The sequence below is a fragment of the Ranitomeya imitator genome, chromosome 8 (genome assembly GCF_032444005.1).
Source record: "Ranitomeya imitator isolate aRanImi1 chromosome 8, aRanImi1.pri, whole genome shotgun sequence".
Classification (NCBI taxonomy): domain Eukaryota; kingdom Metazoa; phylum Chordata; class Amphibia; order Anura; family Dendrobatidae; genus Ranitomeya; species Ranitomeya imitator.
The window spans coordinates 67763548-67781815 of NC_091289.1; positions in this window are offsets into that span (position 1 = coordinate 67763548).

Below are 18268 nucleotides of genomic sequence, written 5' to 3' on the forward strand. Positions count from 1 at the left end.
ACCACATATCTCCGCAACAAAGATCTATGGAAAACATTATGAATGGCAAAAGAGGCAGGAAGAGCCAAACGAAAAGACACCGGATTAATAATTTCAGAAATTTTATAAGGACCAATAAACCGAGGCTTAAACTTAGGAGAAGAAACCTTCATAGGAACATGACGAGAAGACAACCAAACCAAATCCCCCACATGAAGCCGGGGACCAACACACCGTCGGCGGTAAGCAAAATGTTGAGCCCTTTCCTGAGAAAACGTCAAATTGTCCACCACATGAGTCCAAATCTGCTGCAGCCTGTCCACCACAGAATTAACACCAGGACAATCAGAAGGCTCAACCTGCCCAGAAGAAAAATGGGGATGAAAACCAAAATTACAAAAGAAAGGTGAAACCAAAATAGCCGAACTAGCCCGATTATTAAGAGCAAACTCGGCCAACGGCAAGAAAGACACCCAATCATCCTGATCAGCAGACACAAAGCATCTCAAATAGGTCTCCAAGGTCTGATTAGTTCGCTCAGTTTGGCCATTAGTCTGAGGATGAAACGCCGAAGAAAAAGACAAATCAATGCCCATCCTAGCACAAAAGGCCCGCCAAAATCTAGAGACAAACTGAGAACTTCTGTCAGACACAATATTCTCCGGAATGCCATGCAAACGAACCACATGCTGAAAAAACAATGGAACCAGATCTGAGGAGGAAGGCAACTTAGGCAAAGGTACCAGATGCACCATTTTAGAGAAACGGTCACAAACAACCCAGATAGCAGACATCTTCTGGGAAACAGGAAGATCCGAAATAAAATCCATGGAAATATGCATCCAGGGCCTCTCAGGGACCGGCAAAGGCAAAAGCAACCCACTAGCGCGGGAACAGCAAGACATGGCTCGGGCGCAAGTCCCACAGGATTGCACAAAAGCACGGACATCGCGCGACAAGGACTGCCACCAAAAGGACCTAGCAAATAAATCTCTGGCACCAAAAATCCCAGGATGACCAGCCAACACTGAACAATGAACCTCAGAAATCACCTTACTTGTCCATCTATCGGGAACAAACAGCTTCCCCACAGGACAGCGGTCAGGCCTATCAGCCTGAAATTCCTGAAGCACCCGCCGCAAATCAGGAGAGATGGCAGAAAGAATCACCCCTTCCTTAAGAATGCCAACCGGCTCAAGGACTCCAGGAGAATCAGGCGAAAAACGCCTAGAGGGGGCGTCAGCCTTAACATTCTTAGATCCCGGAAGATACGAGACCACAAAATCAAAACGGGAGAAAAACAGGGACCATCGAGCCTGTCTAGGATTAAGCCGCTTGGCCGACTCGAGGTAAATCAGATTCTTATGATCGGTCAGGACCACAACACGGTGCTTAGCTCCCTCAAGCCAATGTCGCCACTCCTCAAACGCCCACTTCATAGCCAACAACTCCCGATTGCCGACATCATAATTGCGTTCCGCAGGTGAAAACTTTCTGGAAAAAAAAAGCACACGGTTTCATCAAAGAACCGTCAGACTCCCTCTGAGACAAAACGGCCCCTACCCCAATCTCAGAAGCGTCGACCTCAACCTGAAAAGGAAGAGAAACATCCGGCTGACGCAACACAGGGGCAGAAGTAAATCGGCGTTTAAGCTCCTGAAAGGCCTCAACAGCCGCAGAGGACCAATTCGTCACATCCGCGCCTTTCTTCGTCAAATCAGTGAGGGGCTTAACCACACTGGAAAAGTTGGCAATGAAACGGCGATAGAAATTAGCAAAGCCCAAAAATTTTTGAAGGCCCTTCACAGATGTGGGTTGAATCCAGTCATGAATAGCTTGGACCTTAACAGGATCCATTTCTATAGATGAGGGAGAAAAAATAAAACCCAAAAAAGAGACCTTCTGAACTCCGAATAGGCACTGAGACCCCTTCACAAACAAAGCATTATCACGAAGGATCTGGAACACCATCCTGACCTGCTTCACATGAGACTCCCAATCATCGGAAAAAATCAAAATATCATCCAAATATACGACCATGAATTTATCAAGATAATTGCGGAAAATATCATGCATGAAAGACTGGAACACAGATGGAGCATTAGAGAGCCCAAATGGCATCACAAGGTATTCAAAATTGCCTTCGGGCGTATTAAATGCAGTTTTCCATTCGTTACCCTGTTTAATACGAACAAGATTATATGCCCCTCGGAGGTCAATCTTAGTAAACCAACTAGACCCCTTAATCTGAGCAAACAAACCAGTAAGCAAAGGCAAGGGGTATTGGAATTTGATCTTATTAAGAAGACGATAATCAATACAGGGTCTCAAGGAGCAATCCTTCTTAGCAACAAAAAAGAAACCCGCTCCCAATGGTGACGAAGAGGGCCGAATATGCCCCTTCTCCAAAGACTCCTTAACATAACTCCGCATGGCGGCATGCTCTGGTACAGACAGATTGAAAAGTCGGCCCTTAGGGAACTTGCAACCAGGAATCAAGTTAATAGCACAATCACAGTCCCGGTGCGGTGGAAGGGAACTGGACTTGGGCTCATCAAATACATCCTGGAAATCCGACAAAAACTCAGGGACCTCAGAAGAGGGGAAGAGGAAATTGACATCAAAGGAACGTCACTATGTACCCCTTGACAACCCCAACTAGTCACAGACATAGTTTTCCAATCCAGCACCGGATTATGTTCCTGTAACCATGGAAAACCCAGCACAACAACATCATGCAGGTTATGCAACACCAGAAAACGGCAATCTTCCTGATGTGCTGGAGCCATGTACATAGTCATCTGTGTCCAGTACTGAGGTTTATCCTTGGCCAAGGGTGTAGCATCAATACCCCTCAAAGGAATAGGGCTCTGCAAAGGCTGCAAGGAAAAACCACAGCGCCTGGCGAATTCTAAGTCCATTAAGTTCAGGGCAGCGCCTGAATCCACAAATGCCTGTTGTGAATTCTGTGGCAGAGCTCCCTCCTGTGGTCACAAGTGGTACTTCGGCTGATTCTCTCTGTGAGCTTCCGTTGGTGGAGGAGAGTGGTACTGCGGCTTCTGAGTTTCCTTCCTCAGGTGATGTGGTGAAGTCGTTAGGTGCTGTTCTATTTAGCTCCACCTAGTGCTTTGATCCTGGCTTCCAGTCAATGTTCTAGTATTGGACCTGTCTCCTCCTGGATCGTTCCTGTGGCCTGCTGCTCTGCATAGCTAAGTTCCGCTTTTTGCTATTTTGTTTGCTGTTTTTTCTGTCCAGCATTGCTTATTTGTTTTTTCTTGCTTGCTGGAAGCTCTGGGACGCAGAGGGTGTACCTCCGTGCCGTTAGTTCGGTACGGAGGGTCTTTTTGCCCCCTTTGCGTGGTTGTTTGTAGGGTTTTGTGTTGACCGCAAAGTTACCTTTCCTATCCTCGCTCTGTTCAGAAAGTCGGGCCTCACTTTGCTAAATCTATTTCATCTCTACGTTTGTCTTTTCATCTTAACTCACAGTCATTATATGTGGGGGCTGCCTTTTCCTTTGGGGTGTTTCTCTGAGGCAAGGTAGGCTTATTTTCTATCTTCAGGCTAGCTAGTTTCTCAGGCTGTGCCGAGTTGCATAGGGAGCGTTAGGCGCAATCCACGGCTGCCTCTAGTGTGTGGTTGGAGAGGATTAGGGATTGCGGTCAGCAGAGTTTCCACGTCTCAGAGCTCGTTCTATATTTTTGGGTTATTGTCAGGTCACTGTATGTGCTCTGACTTCTATGTCCATTGTGGTACTGAATTACCAGATCATAACAAATGCCATGACAGAAAAGGACAACAATGAGCAAATCAGGGTCACAGATAAGAGAAATTTAGGCTGTATAGTACTAATGGTAACAGACCTAGCGACTCTCTTAGTACGCTTAGGGCAATCAGAGATAACATGAGCCGAATCACCACAGTAAATACACAGCCTATTCTGACGTGTGAATTCCTGCCGTTCTGTTCTAGTCAAAATCCTATCACATTGCATAGGTTCAGGACTCTGCTCAGAGGATACTGCCATATGGTGCACAGCTTTGCGCTCGCGCAGACGCCGATCAATCTGAATGGCTAGAGACATAGATTCGCTCAAACCGGCAGGCGTAGGAAAGCCCACCATAACATCTTTAAGGGCTTCAGAAAGACCTTTTCTGAAAATAGCAGCCAGAGCCTCTTCATTCCATTTAGTGAGCACAGACCATTTTCTAAATTTCTGGCAGTATAACTCTGCCGCTTCCTGACCTTGACACAAGGCCAACAGGGTTTTTTCTGCATGATCCACAGAATTAGGTTCGTCATATAATAATCCGAGCGCTTGAAAAAATGCATCTACATTCAATAATGCCGGATCCCCTGTTTCAAGAGAAAAAGCCCAGTCTTGAGGGTCACCACGCAGCAGGGATATGATGATTTTTACTTGCTGAATGGGATCACCAGAAGAACGGGGTTTCAAAGCAAAAAACAATTTCCAGTTATTTTTAAAGTTCAAAAACTTGGATCTGTCTCCAAAAAACAAATCAGGAGTAGGAATTCTAGGCTCTAAAGCCGGAGTCTGGACAATATAGTTCTGGATACTCTGCACTCTTGCAGCAAGCTGATCCACACGAGAAAACAAACCCTGAACATCCATGCCAAAGCATATATCCTGAACCACCCAGATATCAAGAGGAAAAAAAAGATAAACCAGAGCACAGAAAAAAAATGGTTCAGAACTTTCTTTTCCTTCTTTTGAGGTGCATTTAATTCATTGTTGGCCACTTGTACTGTTATGATACGGTGGTCTAGGAGCAACATGGAACAAGCTCTGAAGGAAGTGGTAACTGTACTGACTGCAGTCCCTAAGCTCAACACAACACTAGAAGTAGCCGTGGAATGCTCCTAACTCTCCCTAGGCATCTCATCACAGCCTAAGAGCTAACTACCCCTAAAGATAGAAGCAGGAAAGCTATCTTGCCTCAGAGAAAATCCCCAAAGCATAGATTAGCCCCCCACAAATAATGACTGTGAGTGGAGAGGGAAAAGACATACACAGAATGAAACCAGGATGAGCACAGGAGGCCAGTCTAGCTAAATAGATAAGACAGGATGGAATACTGTGCGGTCAGTATAAAACACTACAAAAAATCCACGCAGAGTTTACAAAAAATCTCCACCCCTGACTAAAGGTGTGGAGGGTAAATCTGCTTCCCAGAGCTTCCAGCAAGACAGAATTAATTCATACTGATAAGCTGGACAAACATAGAAAGCACAGAATGGATAAGTCCACAAACTATGGACAGAAAAGAGCAAGCAAAAACTTAGCCAGACCTAAATAGTCGAGCAGAAGAGAAGATAAGTGGAGGCAGCTGATGACAGCTAACTCCAAGGAGCAGCCATACCACTTGAAACCACAAGAGGGAGCCCAAGAGCAGAACTCACAAAAGTGCCACTTACAACCACCGGAGGGAGCCCAAGAGCGGAATTCACAACAACAAGGTGTATATAAACTTGTTGAGAATTTAAATCTCCCTTTTTTTGCGGGGGGAGACTGCAACAAAACTCAGGCCCAGTGTATTACACTACAAAATGTAAGTGGCAGAACCTGGCTGGAAGATATACGCCAAACAGAACTGACATAGATCCACTTAGTGCCAATTTAAATCTCCCTTTTTTGGGGGGGAGACTGCAACAAAACTCATGCCCAGTGTATTACACTACACAATGTAAGTGGCAGAACGTGGCTGGAAGATATATCAAAAAATACAAGGGCTGTAGTACAATTTCAATCTTATATCAATAGAAAAATACAGGGACCAAAGGCCCAGTCAGCTCACCAACAGACCACAGGAGCACGTGAACCCATCCTGACCCAGACGTAGCAACAGCTGAAGACGTAAGAAATGTGAAGATTGTTCCAGCTCCTTTCCGATTAAAAGTCCTTTATTGATCCATATCCTTAAAAATCATCCCTGCACAAAAGGGAATGTGAACAGCAAAAAAAACCTGCTAATAGCAACGCGTTTCGATCTAAAAGATCTTCATCATGGCTATCTACACACAAATACAGAGGAAGTATATATACAATGCTTTAGCAAATCACAGTGAAGACTTCAGATCACATGATCTGATCGCAGGTCCTGCAAGCAATACAAAGATGCAAAAACCGTATAATAACAATAAAAAAGAGCAAAAGTAGATTAACCCCTTCCCGACCCATGACGCCACGTAGGCGTCATGAAAGTCGGTGCCAATTCGACCCATGACGCCTATGTGGCGTCATGGAAAGATCGCGTCCCTGCAGATCCGGTGAAAGGGTTAACTCCCATTTCACCCGGCCTGCAGGGACAGGGGGAGTGGTAGTTTAGCCCAGGGGGGGTGGCTTCACCCCCTCGTGGCTACGATCGCTCTGATTGGCTGTTGAAAGTGAAACTGCCAATCAGAGCGATTTGTAATATTTCACCTATTATAACGGGTGAAATATTACAATCCAGCCATGGCCGATGCTGCAATATCATCGGCCATGGCTGGAAATACTAATGTGCCGCCCCCCCAGCCCCCCGATCTGGCCGGTACACTGCTCCGGCTCCCCTCCATCCAGTGCTCCGCTCCCCCCCGTGCTCTTGTCCGCTCCCCCCGTGCTCCAATCACCCCCCCGTGCTCCAATCACCCCCCCCTGCATTCCAATCACCCCCCCGTGCTCCGTTCCACCCCCCCGTGCTCCGTTCCAGCTCCCCCGTGCTCCGTTCCACGCCCCCGTGCTCCGTTCCACGCCTGCCGCGTTCCGATTCCCCCCCCCGTGCTCCGATCCCCCCCCACGTGGTCCCCCTCACCCCATCATACTTACCGATCCTGCCGGGGTCCCGTCCGTCTTCTCCCCGGGCGCCGCCATCTTCCAAAATGGCGGGTGCATGCGCAGTGCGCCCGCCGAATCTGCCGGCCGGCAGATTCGTTCCAAAGTACATTTTGATCACTGAGATAGACTATATCTCAGTGATCAAAATAAAAAAAATAATACATGACCCCCCCCCTTTGTCACCCCCATAGGTAGGGACAATAAAAAAATTAAGAAATTTTTTTTTCCACTAATGTTAGAATAGGGTTAGGGTTAGGGGTAGGGTTAGGGTTAGGGGTAGGGTTAGGGGTAGGGTTAGGGGTAGGGCTAGGGTTAGGGATAGGGTTAGGGTTAGGGGTAGGGTTAGGGTTAGGGGTAGGGTTAGGGTTAGGGGTAGGGTTAGGTGTAGGGTTAGGGTTAGGGGTAGGGTTAGGGTTAGGGGTAGGGTTAGGGGTAGGGCTAGGGTTAGGGCTAGGGTTAGGGGTAGGGTTAGGGGTAGGGTTAGGGGTAGGGTTAGGGTTAGGGTTAGGGTTAGGGTTAGGGTTTCGGTATGTGCACACGTATTCTGGTCCTCTGCGCATTTTTCCGCTGCGGATTAGTGTTGAGCATTCCGATACCGCAAGTATCGGGTATCGGCCGATACTTGCGGTATCGGAATTCCGATACCGAGATCCGATATTTTTGTGATATCGGGTATCGGTATCGGAAGTGTAAAATAAAGAATTAAAATAAAAAATATTGTTATATTCACCTCTCCGGCGGCCCCTGGACATCTGCGCGAGGAACCGGCGTCCGGCACGGCTTCTTTCTTCAAAATGCGCGCCTTTAGGACCTGTGGTATGACGTCCCGGCTTCTGATTGGTCGCGTGCCGCCCATGTGACCGCCACGCGACCAATCAGAAGCCGCGACGTCATTCCTCAGCTAAAGTCCTAGAATGAGCGCCTTTTAGGACCTGAGGAATGACGTCGCGGCTTCTGATTGGTCGCGTGGCGGTCACATGGGCGGCACGCGACCAATCAGAAGCCGGGACGTCATTCCACAGGTCCTAAAGGCGCGCATTTTGAAGAAAGAAGCCGTGCCGGACGCCGGATCCTCCCGCTGATGTCCAGGGGCCGCCGGAGAGGTGAATATAACAATATTTTTTATTTTAATTCTTTATTTTACACTTTAATATGGATCCCAGGGCCTGAAGGAGAGTTTCCTCTCCTTCAGACCCTGGGATCCATGAGGATACATTCCGATACTTGATGTCCCATTGACTTGTATTGGTATCGGATATCGGTATCGGCGATATCCGATATTTTTCGGGTATCGGCCGATACTATCCGATACCGATACTTTCAAGTATCGGACGGTATCGCTCAACACTACTGCGGATATGATAAATCCGCAGTGCTAAACCGCTGCGGATTTATGGCGGATTTACCACGTTTTTTTCTGCGCATTTCACTGCGGTTTTACAATTGCGATTTTCTATTTGAGCAGTTGTAAAACCGCTGCGGAATCCGCACAAAGAAGTGACATGCTGCGGAATGTAAACCGCTGCGTTTCCGTGCAGTTTTTCCGCAGCATGTGTACAGCGATTTTTGTTTCCCATAGGTCTACACTGAACTGTAAACTCATGGGAAACTGCTGCGGATCTGCAGCGTTTTCCGCAGTGTGCACATACCTTTAGAATTAGGCTATGTGCACACGGTGCGGATTTGGCTGCGGATTGGCCGCTGCGGATTCGCAGCAGTATTCCATCAGGTTTACAGTACCATGTAAACATATGAAAAACCAAATCCGCTGTGCCCATGGTGCAGAAAATACCGCGCGGAAACGCTGCGTTGTATTTTCCGCAGCATGTCAATTCTTTGCGCGGATTCCGCGGCGTTTTACACCTGTTCCTCAATAGGAATCCGCAGGTGAAATCCGCACAAAAAATACTGGAAATCCGCGGAAAATCCGCAGGTAAAACGCAGTGCCTTTTACCCGCGGATTTTTCAAAAATGGTGCGGAAATATCTCACACGAATCCGCAACGTGGGCACATAGCCTTAGGGTTAGGGTTGGAATTAGGGTTGTGGTTAGGGTTGTGATTAGGGTTATGGCTACAGTTGGGATTAGGGTTAGGGGTGTGTTGGGGTTAGTGTTGGAGGTAGAATTGAGGGGTTACCACTGTTTAGGCACATCAGGGGTCTCCAAACGCAACATGGCGCCACCATTGATTCCAGCCAATCTCGTATTCAAAAAGTCAAATGGTGCTCCCTCACTTCCGAGCCCTGACGTGTGCCCAAACAGTGGTTTACCCCCACATATGGGGTATCAGTGTACTCAGGATAAACTGCGCAACAATTACTGGGGTCCAATTTCTCCTGTTACCCTTGTGAATCTAAAAAAATGCTTGCTAAAACATCATTTTTGAGGAAAGAAAAATGATTTTTTATTTTCACGGCTCTGCGTTGTAAACGTCTGTGAAGCACTTGGGGGTTCAAAGTGCTCACCACATATCTAGATAAGTTCCTTGGGGGGTCTAGTTTCTAAAATGTGGTCATTTGTGGGGGGTTTCTACTGTTTAGGCACACCAGGGGCTCTGCAAACGCAATGTGACGCCCGCAGACCATTCCATCAAAGTCTGCATTTCAAAAGTCACTACTTCCCTTCTGAGCCCCGACGTGTGCCCAAACAGTGGTTTACCCCCACACATGGGGTATCAGCGTACTCAGGAGAAACTGGACAACAACTATTGGGGTCCAAATTCTCCTGTTACCCTTGGGAAAATAAAAAATTCTGGGCTAAATAATTATTTTTGAGGAAAGAAAACGTATTTATTATTTTCACGGCTCTGCATTATAAACTTCTATGAAGCACTTGGGGGTTCAAAGTGCTCACCACACATCTAGATAAGTTCCTTTCGGGGTCTAGTTTCCAAAATGGGGTCACTTGTAGGGGGTTTCTACTGTTTAGGCACATCAGGGGCTCTGCAAACGCAACGTGACGCCCGCAGAGCATTCCATCAAAGTCTGCATTTCAAAACGTCACTACTTCACTTCCGAGCCCCAACGTGTGCCCAAACAGTGGTTTACCCCCACATATGGGGTATCACCGTACTCCGGAGAAACTGGACAACAAATATTGGGGTCAAATTTCTCCTGTTACCCTTGGGAAAATTAAAAAATTTTGGGCTAAATAATTATTTTTGAGGAAAGAAAACGTATTTATTATTTTCACGGCTCTGCATTATAAACTTCTATGAAGCACTTGGGGGTTCAAAGTGCTCACCACACATCTAGATAAGTTCCTTTCGGGGTCTAGTTTCCAAAGTGGGGTCACTTGTGGGGGGTTTCTACTGTTAAGCCACATCAGGGGCTCTGCAAACGCAACGTGACGCCCACAGAGCATTCCATCAAAGTCTGCATTTCAAAACGTCACTACTTCACTTCCGAGCCTCGGCATGTGCCCAAACAGTAATTTACCCCCACATATGGGGTATCAGCGTACTCAGGAGAAACTGGACAACAACTTATGGGGTCCAATTTCTCCTGTAACCCTTGGGAAAATAAAAAATTCTGGGCTAAATAATTATTTTTGAGGAAAGAAAACGTATTTATTATTTTCACGGCTCTGCATTATAAACTTCTATGAAGCACTTGGGGGTTCAAAGTGCTCACCACACATCTAGATAAGTTCCTTTCGGGGTCTAGTTTCCAAAGTGGGGTCACTTGTGGGGGGTTTCTACTGTTAAGCCACATCAGGGGCTCTGCAAACGCAACGTGATGCCCACAGAGCATTCCATCAAAGTCTGCATTTCAAAGCGTCACTACTTCACTTCCGAGCCCCGGCATGTGCCCAAACAGTGATTTACCCCCACATATGGGGTATCAGCGTACTCAGGAGAAACTGGACAACAACTTTTGAGGTCAAATTTCTCCTGTTACCCTTGGGAAAATAAAAAATTGCAGGCTAAAAGATCATTTTTGAGAAAATAATTTTTTTTTTTTATTTTCATGGCTCTGCGTTATAAACTTCTGTGAAGCACTTGGGGGTTCAAAGTCCTCACCACACATCTAGATTAGTTCCTTTGGGGGTCTAGTTTCCAAAATGGGGTCATTTCTGGGGGATCTCCAATGTTTAGGCACACAGGGGCTCTCCAAACGTGACATGGTGTCCGCTAATGATTGGAGCTAATTTTCCATTTAAAAAGCCAAATGGCGTGCCATCCCTTCCGAGCCCTGCCGTGCGCCCAAACAGTGGTTTACCCCCACATATGGGGTATCAGCGTACTCAGGACAAACTGGACAACAATATTTGGGGTCCAATTTCTCCTATTATCCTTGGCAAAATAGGAAATTCCTGGCTAAAATCATTTTTGAGGAAAGAAAAATTATTTTTTATTTTCATGGCTCTGCGTTATAAACTTCTGTGAAGCACCTGGGGGTTTAAAGTGCTCAATATGCATCTAGATAAGTTCCTTGGGGGGTCTAGTTTCCAAAATGGGGTCACTTGTGGGGGAGCTCCAATGTTTAGGCACACAGGGGCTCTCCAAACGCGACGCTAACAATTGGAGCTAATTTTCCATTCAAAAAGTCAAATGGCGCGCCTTCCCTTCCGAGCCCTGCCGTGTGCCCAAACAGTGGTTTACCCCCACATATGAGGTATCGGCGTACTCAGAAATTGCCCAACAAATTTTATGATCCATTTTATCCTACTGCCCATGTGAAAATGAAAAAATTGAGGCGAAGAGAATTTTTTTGTGAAAAAAAAATACTTTTTCATTTTTACAGATCAATTTGTGAAGCACCTGAGGGTTTAAAGTGCTCACTAGGCATCTAAATAAGTTCCTTGGGGGGTCTAGTTTCCAAAATGGGGTCACTTGTGGGGGAGCGCCAATGTTTAGGCACACAGGAGCTATCCAAACGCGACATGGTGTCCGCTAACGATGGAAATAATTTTTCATTCAAAAAGTCAAATGGCGCTCCTTCCCTTCCGAGCCTTACCATGTGCCCAAACAGTGGTTTACCTCCACATGTGAGGTATCAGTGTACTCAGGAGAAATTGCCCAACACATTTTAGGATCCATTTTATCCTGTTGCCCATGTGAAAATGAAAAAATTGAGGCCAAAAAAATTTTTTTGTGAAAAAAAAGTACTTTTTCATTTTTACGGATCAATTTGTGAAGCACCGGGGGGTTCAAAGTGCTCACTATGCATCTAGATAAGTTCCTTGGGGCGTCTAGTTTCCAAAATGGGGTCACTTGTGGGGGAGCTCCAATTTTTAGGCACACGGGTGCTCTCCAAACGTGACATGGTGTCCGCTAAAGAGTGGAGCCAATTTTTGATTCAAAAAGTCAAATGGCGCTCCTTCCCTTCCAAGCCCTGCCGTGAGCCCAAACAGTGGTTTACCCACACATATGAGGTATCAGCGTACTCAGGACAAATTGGACAACAACTTTTGTGGTTCAGTTTCTCCTTTTACCATTGGGAAAATAAAAAAATTGTTGCTAAAAATAATTTTTGTGACTAAAAAGTTAAATGTTAATTTTTTCCTTCCATGTTGCTTCTGCTGCTGTGAAGCACCTGAAGGGTTAATAAACTTCTTGAATGTGGTTTTGAGTACCTTGAGGGGTGCAGTTTTTAGAATGGTGTCACTTTTGGGTATTTTCAGCCATATAGACCCCTCAAACTGACTTCAAATGTGAGGTGGTCCCTAAAAAAAATGGTTTTGTAAATTTCGTTGTAAAAATGAGAAATCGCTGGTCAAATTTTAACCCTTATAACTTCCTAACAAAAAAAAATTTTGTTTCCAAAATTGTGCTGATGTAAAGTAAACGTGTGGGAAATGTTATTTATTAACTATTTTGTGTCACATATCTCTCTGGTTTAACAGAATAAAAATTCAAAATGTGAAAATTGCGAAATTTTCAAAATTTTCGCCAAATTTCCATTTTTATCACAAATAAACGCAGAATTTATTGACCTATATTTACCACTAACATGAAGCCTAATATGTCACGAAAAAACAATCTCAGAACCGCTAGGATCCGTTGAAGCGTTCCTGAGCTATTACCTCATAAAGGGACACTGGTCAGAATTGCAAAAAACGGCAAGGTCTTTAAGGTCAAAATAGGCTGGGTCATGAAGGGGTTAAAATTAACATTTTAACAATAATGGTACATAATTTCGTTCCTTTTGTTAAGTCTCAAAGACCTACGATCAGATCATGTGATCTGAAGTTTTCACTGTGATTTGCTAAAGCATTGTATATATACTTCCTCTGTATTTGTGTGTAGATAGCCATGATGAAGATCTTTTAGATCGAAACGCGTTGCTATTAGCAGGTTTTTGTCGCTGTTCACATTCCCTTTTGTGCAGGGATGATTTTTAAGGATATGGATCAATAAAGGACTTTTAATCGGAAAGGAGCTGGAACAATCTTCACATTTCTTACAATTTCAATCTCCCTACAATGATCTCTGGACAAGTATGGTAGCAATAAAAAGGACTGCTGCACACAAAAGTGTGGACAAATAAACAAAAGAACTGTGCAGAAAGGAGCAACAGGATTTTTGCTTTTAAAAAAGCAGTTGGTTTGCACAGCGGCGTGCAAACAACAATGCAGCTATCAGGGAGCCTTATAAGGCAGCCTAATAAGCTACAGCGCTGATGCACAAAAATATAGCCTCCACTGTCCCTGCAAAGAAAAGGTGGTGTTGGACAGTGGAAATCGCTACAGCACAAGCAGTTTCGGGGTTAATCTTCCCTCCCTAACTATATCCCTTCTGATGCAGCTGCAGCAACCTCTCCCTATGCTAAGATCGGCAGAAGTAAGATGGTGGTCGGCGTGCACGCCCCTTTATAGCCCCTGTGACGCCGCAGAATGCAAGCCAATGCCCTTTTCTAAGATGGTGGGGACCAAGACTTATGTCATCACGCTGCCCACTCTCTGCATCCTCCTTCATTGGATGAGAAATGGCACTGAAAACGTCATACGAAACGTGACTTTGGCTTGCTGATCGCCGACCTCATGGCCGAACCCACACTAGGATCGGGTCGGGTTTCACGAAACCCGACTTTGCTGAAAGTCGGCGATTTTTCAATTTGTCCGATCCGTTTCGCTCAACCCTAGTTGGGACTAGCCCAGAAAGAAAGTGGCTATGTGGGAAGACCGAAGACAACTTCCTGATATTACTAGGAACTATTCAACTTACTGAGTATTGTAAGACTTAAGATCTGACAGTTGGCAAACAAACAGTGTTGTGCGTGTGCGAGGACTGGGAGGACAACACGTCAGATAAAATGTCTAGAGATGGGCGAGCACTAAAATGCTCAGTTGCTCGTTGCTCGTGTCGAGCACATTGGAATACTCGGGTACTCGGCCAGAACAACAAGCCCAATGCAAGTCTATGGGAGACCCAAGTATTTTTACCGCAATCCCCCCAGGTGTCCTTTTAAGTCTAAAAATGTCTGAAGATTATGGAAACACTGCCTAAATTACACAGGGACATCATGGGGATCGCCCCTGGAAGCATTCCTGACTCCCAGTTCACAGCTGTAAAAAAAATGTTCGAGATTCATGCCATTTTTCTCGGTGCCACAAAAAGCACACTAAAGCGAAACCACAGTGGATTTTGCTAGGAAATATGTTAATGTGCATCCTTTACAGGTTAATGACTTGCCTGTAAGGTCAAATTATTAACCCCAGACCGAAATGTTCCTCTCCCACTTGGGCTTAGTTCAGACGCAGCGTTTTTGAAGTGTTTTTCAACTTTAACATTGCTTTCAACCAATACAAATGCATTCATTTTGAAATGTTATTGTAACATTTAACAACTCTAGCTGGCCATGTGGTGTGTGACACATAAGCAGACCCATCTTGATTCATTTATGAAGGAGGGACTCAAAGTCACAGAGCCTATTTTTACTGGTGCATCAGGCGGCAATAATCTTCTCAAAAGGCCCATTATTAAACAGTGGGTCTCCTAAACTGTTGCAACCTATGCTGTGAGTGGATGGGCTGCCAAGAATTACGATGCACCACAATTCCCCTTTCATAAGATGTCCAGGGGGGGACTCCTGAAAAAGTGTTGCATTGAATGCAAGGCCTCCTCTGCTACCAATTCATATGCACCCAAATAAGCCTTTGAACCCACAAACTGGATGGGCCCATGCAAATTCACTTCACAATATTCATTTTGTACTCCCGTACTCCTTTATTTTACACATTGACAGCAAGGCCAGCCCTGCTGCATAGTCATATGCACCCCATTACGCCTTGGAACCCACATACTGGATGGGCCCATGAAAATCCAGTTGTATTTTTAATGGTATGAATGGTTCCCTCTTTGCAGAATTATTTACAGGAGAATTTGTCAATTTTATTTGCCATGTTTTTAACACTAAGGTTCAGATACGGCTTTAAAGAAGGCTAATACTTGCAATACAACACAATTTTATTGCAAAGTACAATATTCAAGGAATAGTATGATTGAATAGTATGAGTGCGTACACTTTTGTATATGTACTTAACATACAAAGGTTTATAAGTACATATAAGGATTAAATACAAATAATGATAACGTATATATAAAGATTAACTACATACAGTATACTTACATCATCAACAAGAGGCTTTTAAACATCATCCGTCTGGAATATCAGAGAAGCAACACCAAGACACAGAACCCCTGGGAGATTACCTACACTGCATGGGTGTCCCCAATTATGCAGGTATGAGCACACTGTACATGTACAGGTACCCCAATTTTGGCATCTGTCTTAGTCATGTTTTTCTGGTCTTATATAGTGATTTACGCTATGCAGTAATTCTAGTTTCACCCAGCCCTTCAAGTGGCCAGCTTTCAAGGTTGCATGAAACTGAGATAACATGGAGTCATCAGACGAGGGGCCATAAACCCCTAGAATATAAAAGCCACAAGGATTTAGATCAAACCACTACAGGCAGAGTTTCAGTAAACCTTAATGTTTTAGAATGACAAACAGCAAACATATAGAGGCTTAGAACTGTTTGTGAAGTGAATAAACAAACATTTCTCAAGATTGTGTCACTATGAGCATTGTCTGTCATATCTGTAAATGTTTTACAATAAATGCAGCGATGTAATTGTCTGAATGCATTCGGTATACAGTATTTTAATCCGGATTCCAAATCGCCATTTATATATTGGCTATTTATACATTTGATACAGCCAAAGTTATGGCTCTCAAGGAGAGAAACTAATCAAGTGGACAAAGAAATATTTGTAATGAACTACTGAGCCACACTAAGAGCATTGCTTTATCAAATATATATGATATGTATTGTGTCCAATGTGAGCAACCAGGCAACACAAAAAGGAGCTTTTCAAGTGAGCTCTTTAAGGTGCACAAATATTATAAAGTCTTTGCCAATAAGGATGTGGCTTCACCAATGGGGAGTACCTTTTTAAAAATATACTATTGCAATCACAGCCCCCCTTGCTTAAAATTCTGTTGCCTATAACAGAACAGAACAAGTTCACCCAGGTCATGTCGTCGGAGATAAGGAAGAGACATTGAAGGAAACAGAGTTAAGAAGTAGGCCCAATGTAGGGGTGTGGGTCTCTGAGACTTGTAATGGAGGGCATGAGCTGACAAACAATTCCTCAATTGGGGTACCTTTTTTAAAAATATACTATTGCCATCAAAGCCCCTCTTGCCCAACATTCACCGGCCTATATCAGTACAGAACACGTTCACCCAGGTCATGTAGTCAGAGATAAGGAAGAGACATTGCAGGAAAACGAGTTAAGACGTAGGCCCAATGTAGGATAGTGGGTCTCTGAGACTTGTAATGGAGTGCATGCCCTGACAAGCATTTGCACATGGGGGGTTTATTTTAAAAAAATATTTCATGGGGATCATAGACACCCTTGCCCAAAAATTGACTGCATGTAGCAGCACTGAACACGTGAACCCTGGTGATCTCGTGGTGGAAAATGATGAGAGGTGGAGGAAGGCCTCATTAAAACCTATTCCCAATTTAAAGGTGCGGGTCTCCTACACTTGTAATGCCCATATACTAATAGCATGGGCTTTCAAACATTTCCCCAGGGGGGGTTAATTTAAAAAAAAAATTGTTAAGGGGCATCATAAACACCTTGCAAAACTGTCAAGTGGTTTCCTACACAGTTGCTGCTTGGAAGGTGCAGGTTTTTACTAAAAATAAGGCAGACAAATCATTGGATGAAGTGATCAGGCATGGCATGGTGATGACAGGAATAGGAACATACAGTTAGGGCCAGAAATATTTGGACAGTGACACAATTTTCGCGAGTTGGGCTCTGCATGCCACCACATTGGATTTGAAATGAAACCTCTACAACAGAATTCAAGTGCAGATTGTAACGTTTAATTTGAAGGGTTGAACAAAAATATCTGATAGAAAATGTAGGAATTGTACACATTTCTTTACAAACACTCCACATTTTAGGAGGTCAAAATTAATTGGACAAATAAACATAACCCAAACAAAATATTTTTATTTTCAATATTTTGTTGCAAATCCTTTGGAGGCAATCACTGCCTTAAGTCTGGAACCCATGGACATCACCAAACGCTGGGTTTCCTCCTTCTTAATGCTTTGCCAGGCCTTTACAGCCGCAGCCTTCAGGTCTTGCTTGTTTGTGGGTCTTTCCGTCTTAAGTCTGGATTTGAGCAAGTGAAATGCATGCTCAATTGGGTTTAGATCTGGAGATTGACTTGGCCACTGCAGAATGTTCCACTTTTTGGCACTCATGAACTCCTGGGTAGCTTTGGCTGTATGCTTGGGGTCATTGTCCATCTGTACTATGAAGCGCCGTCCAATCAACTTTGCAGCATTTGGCTGAATCTGGGCTGAAAGTATATCCCGGTACACTTCAGAATTCATCCGGCTACTCTTGTCTGCTCTTATGTCATCAATAAACACAAGTGACCCAGTGCCATTGAAAGCCATGCATGCCCATGCCATCACGTTGCCTCCACCATGTTTTACAGAGGATGTGGTGTGCCTTGGATCATGTGCCGTTCCCTTTCTTCTCCAAACTTTTTTCTTCCCATCATTCTGGTACAGGTTGATCTTTGTCTCATCTGTCCATAGAATACTTTTCCAGAACTGAGCTGGCTTCTTGAGGTGTTTTTCTGCAAATTTAACTCTGGCCTGTCTATTTTTGGTATTGATGAATGGTTTGCATCTAGATGTGAACCCTTTGTATTTACTGTCATGGAGTCTTCTCTTTATTGTTGACTTAGAGACAGATACACCTACTTCACTGAGAGTGTTCTGGACTTCAGTTGATGTTGTGAACGGGTTCTTCTTCACCAAATTAAGTATGCGGCGATCATCCACCACTGTTGTCATCCGTGGACGCCCAGGCCTTTTTGAGTTCCCAAGCTCACCAGTCAATTCCTTTTTTCTCAGAATGTACCCAACTGTTGATTTTGCTACTCCAAGCATGTCTGCTATCTCTCTGATGGATTT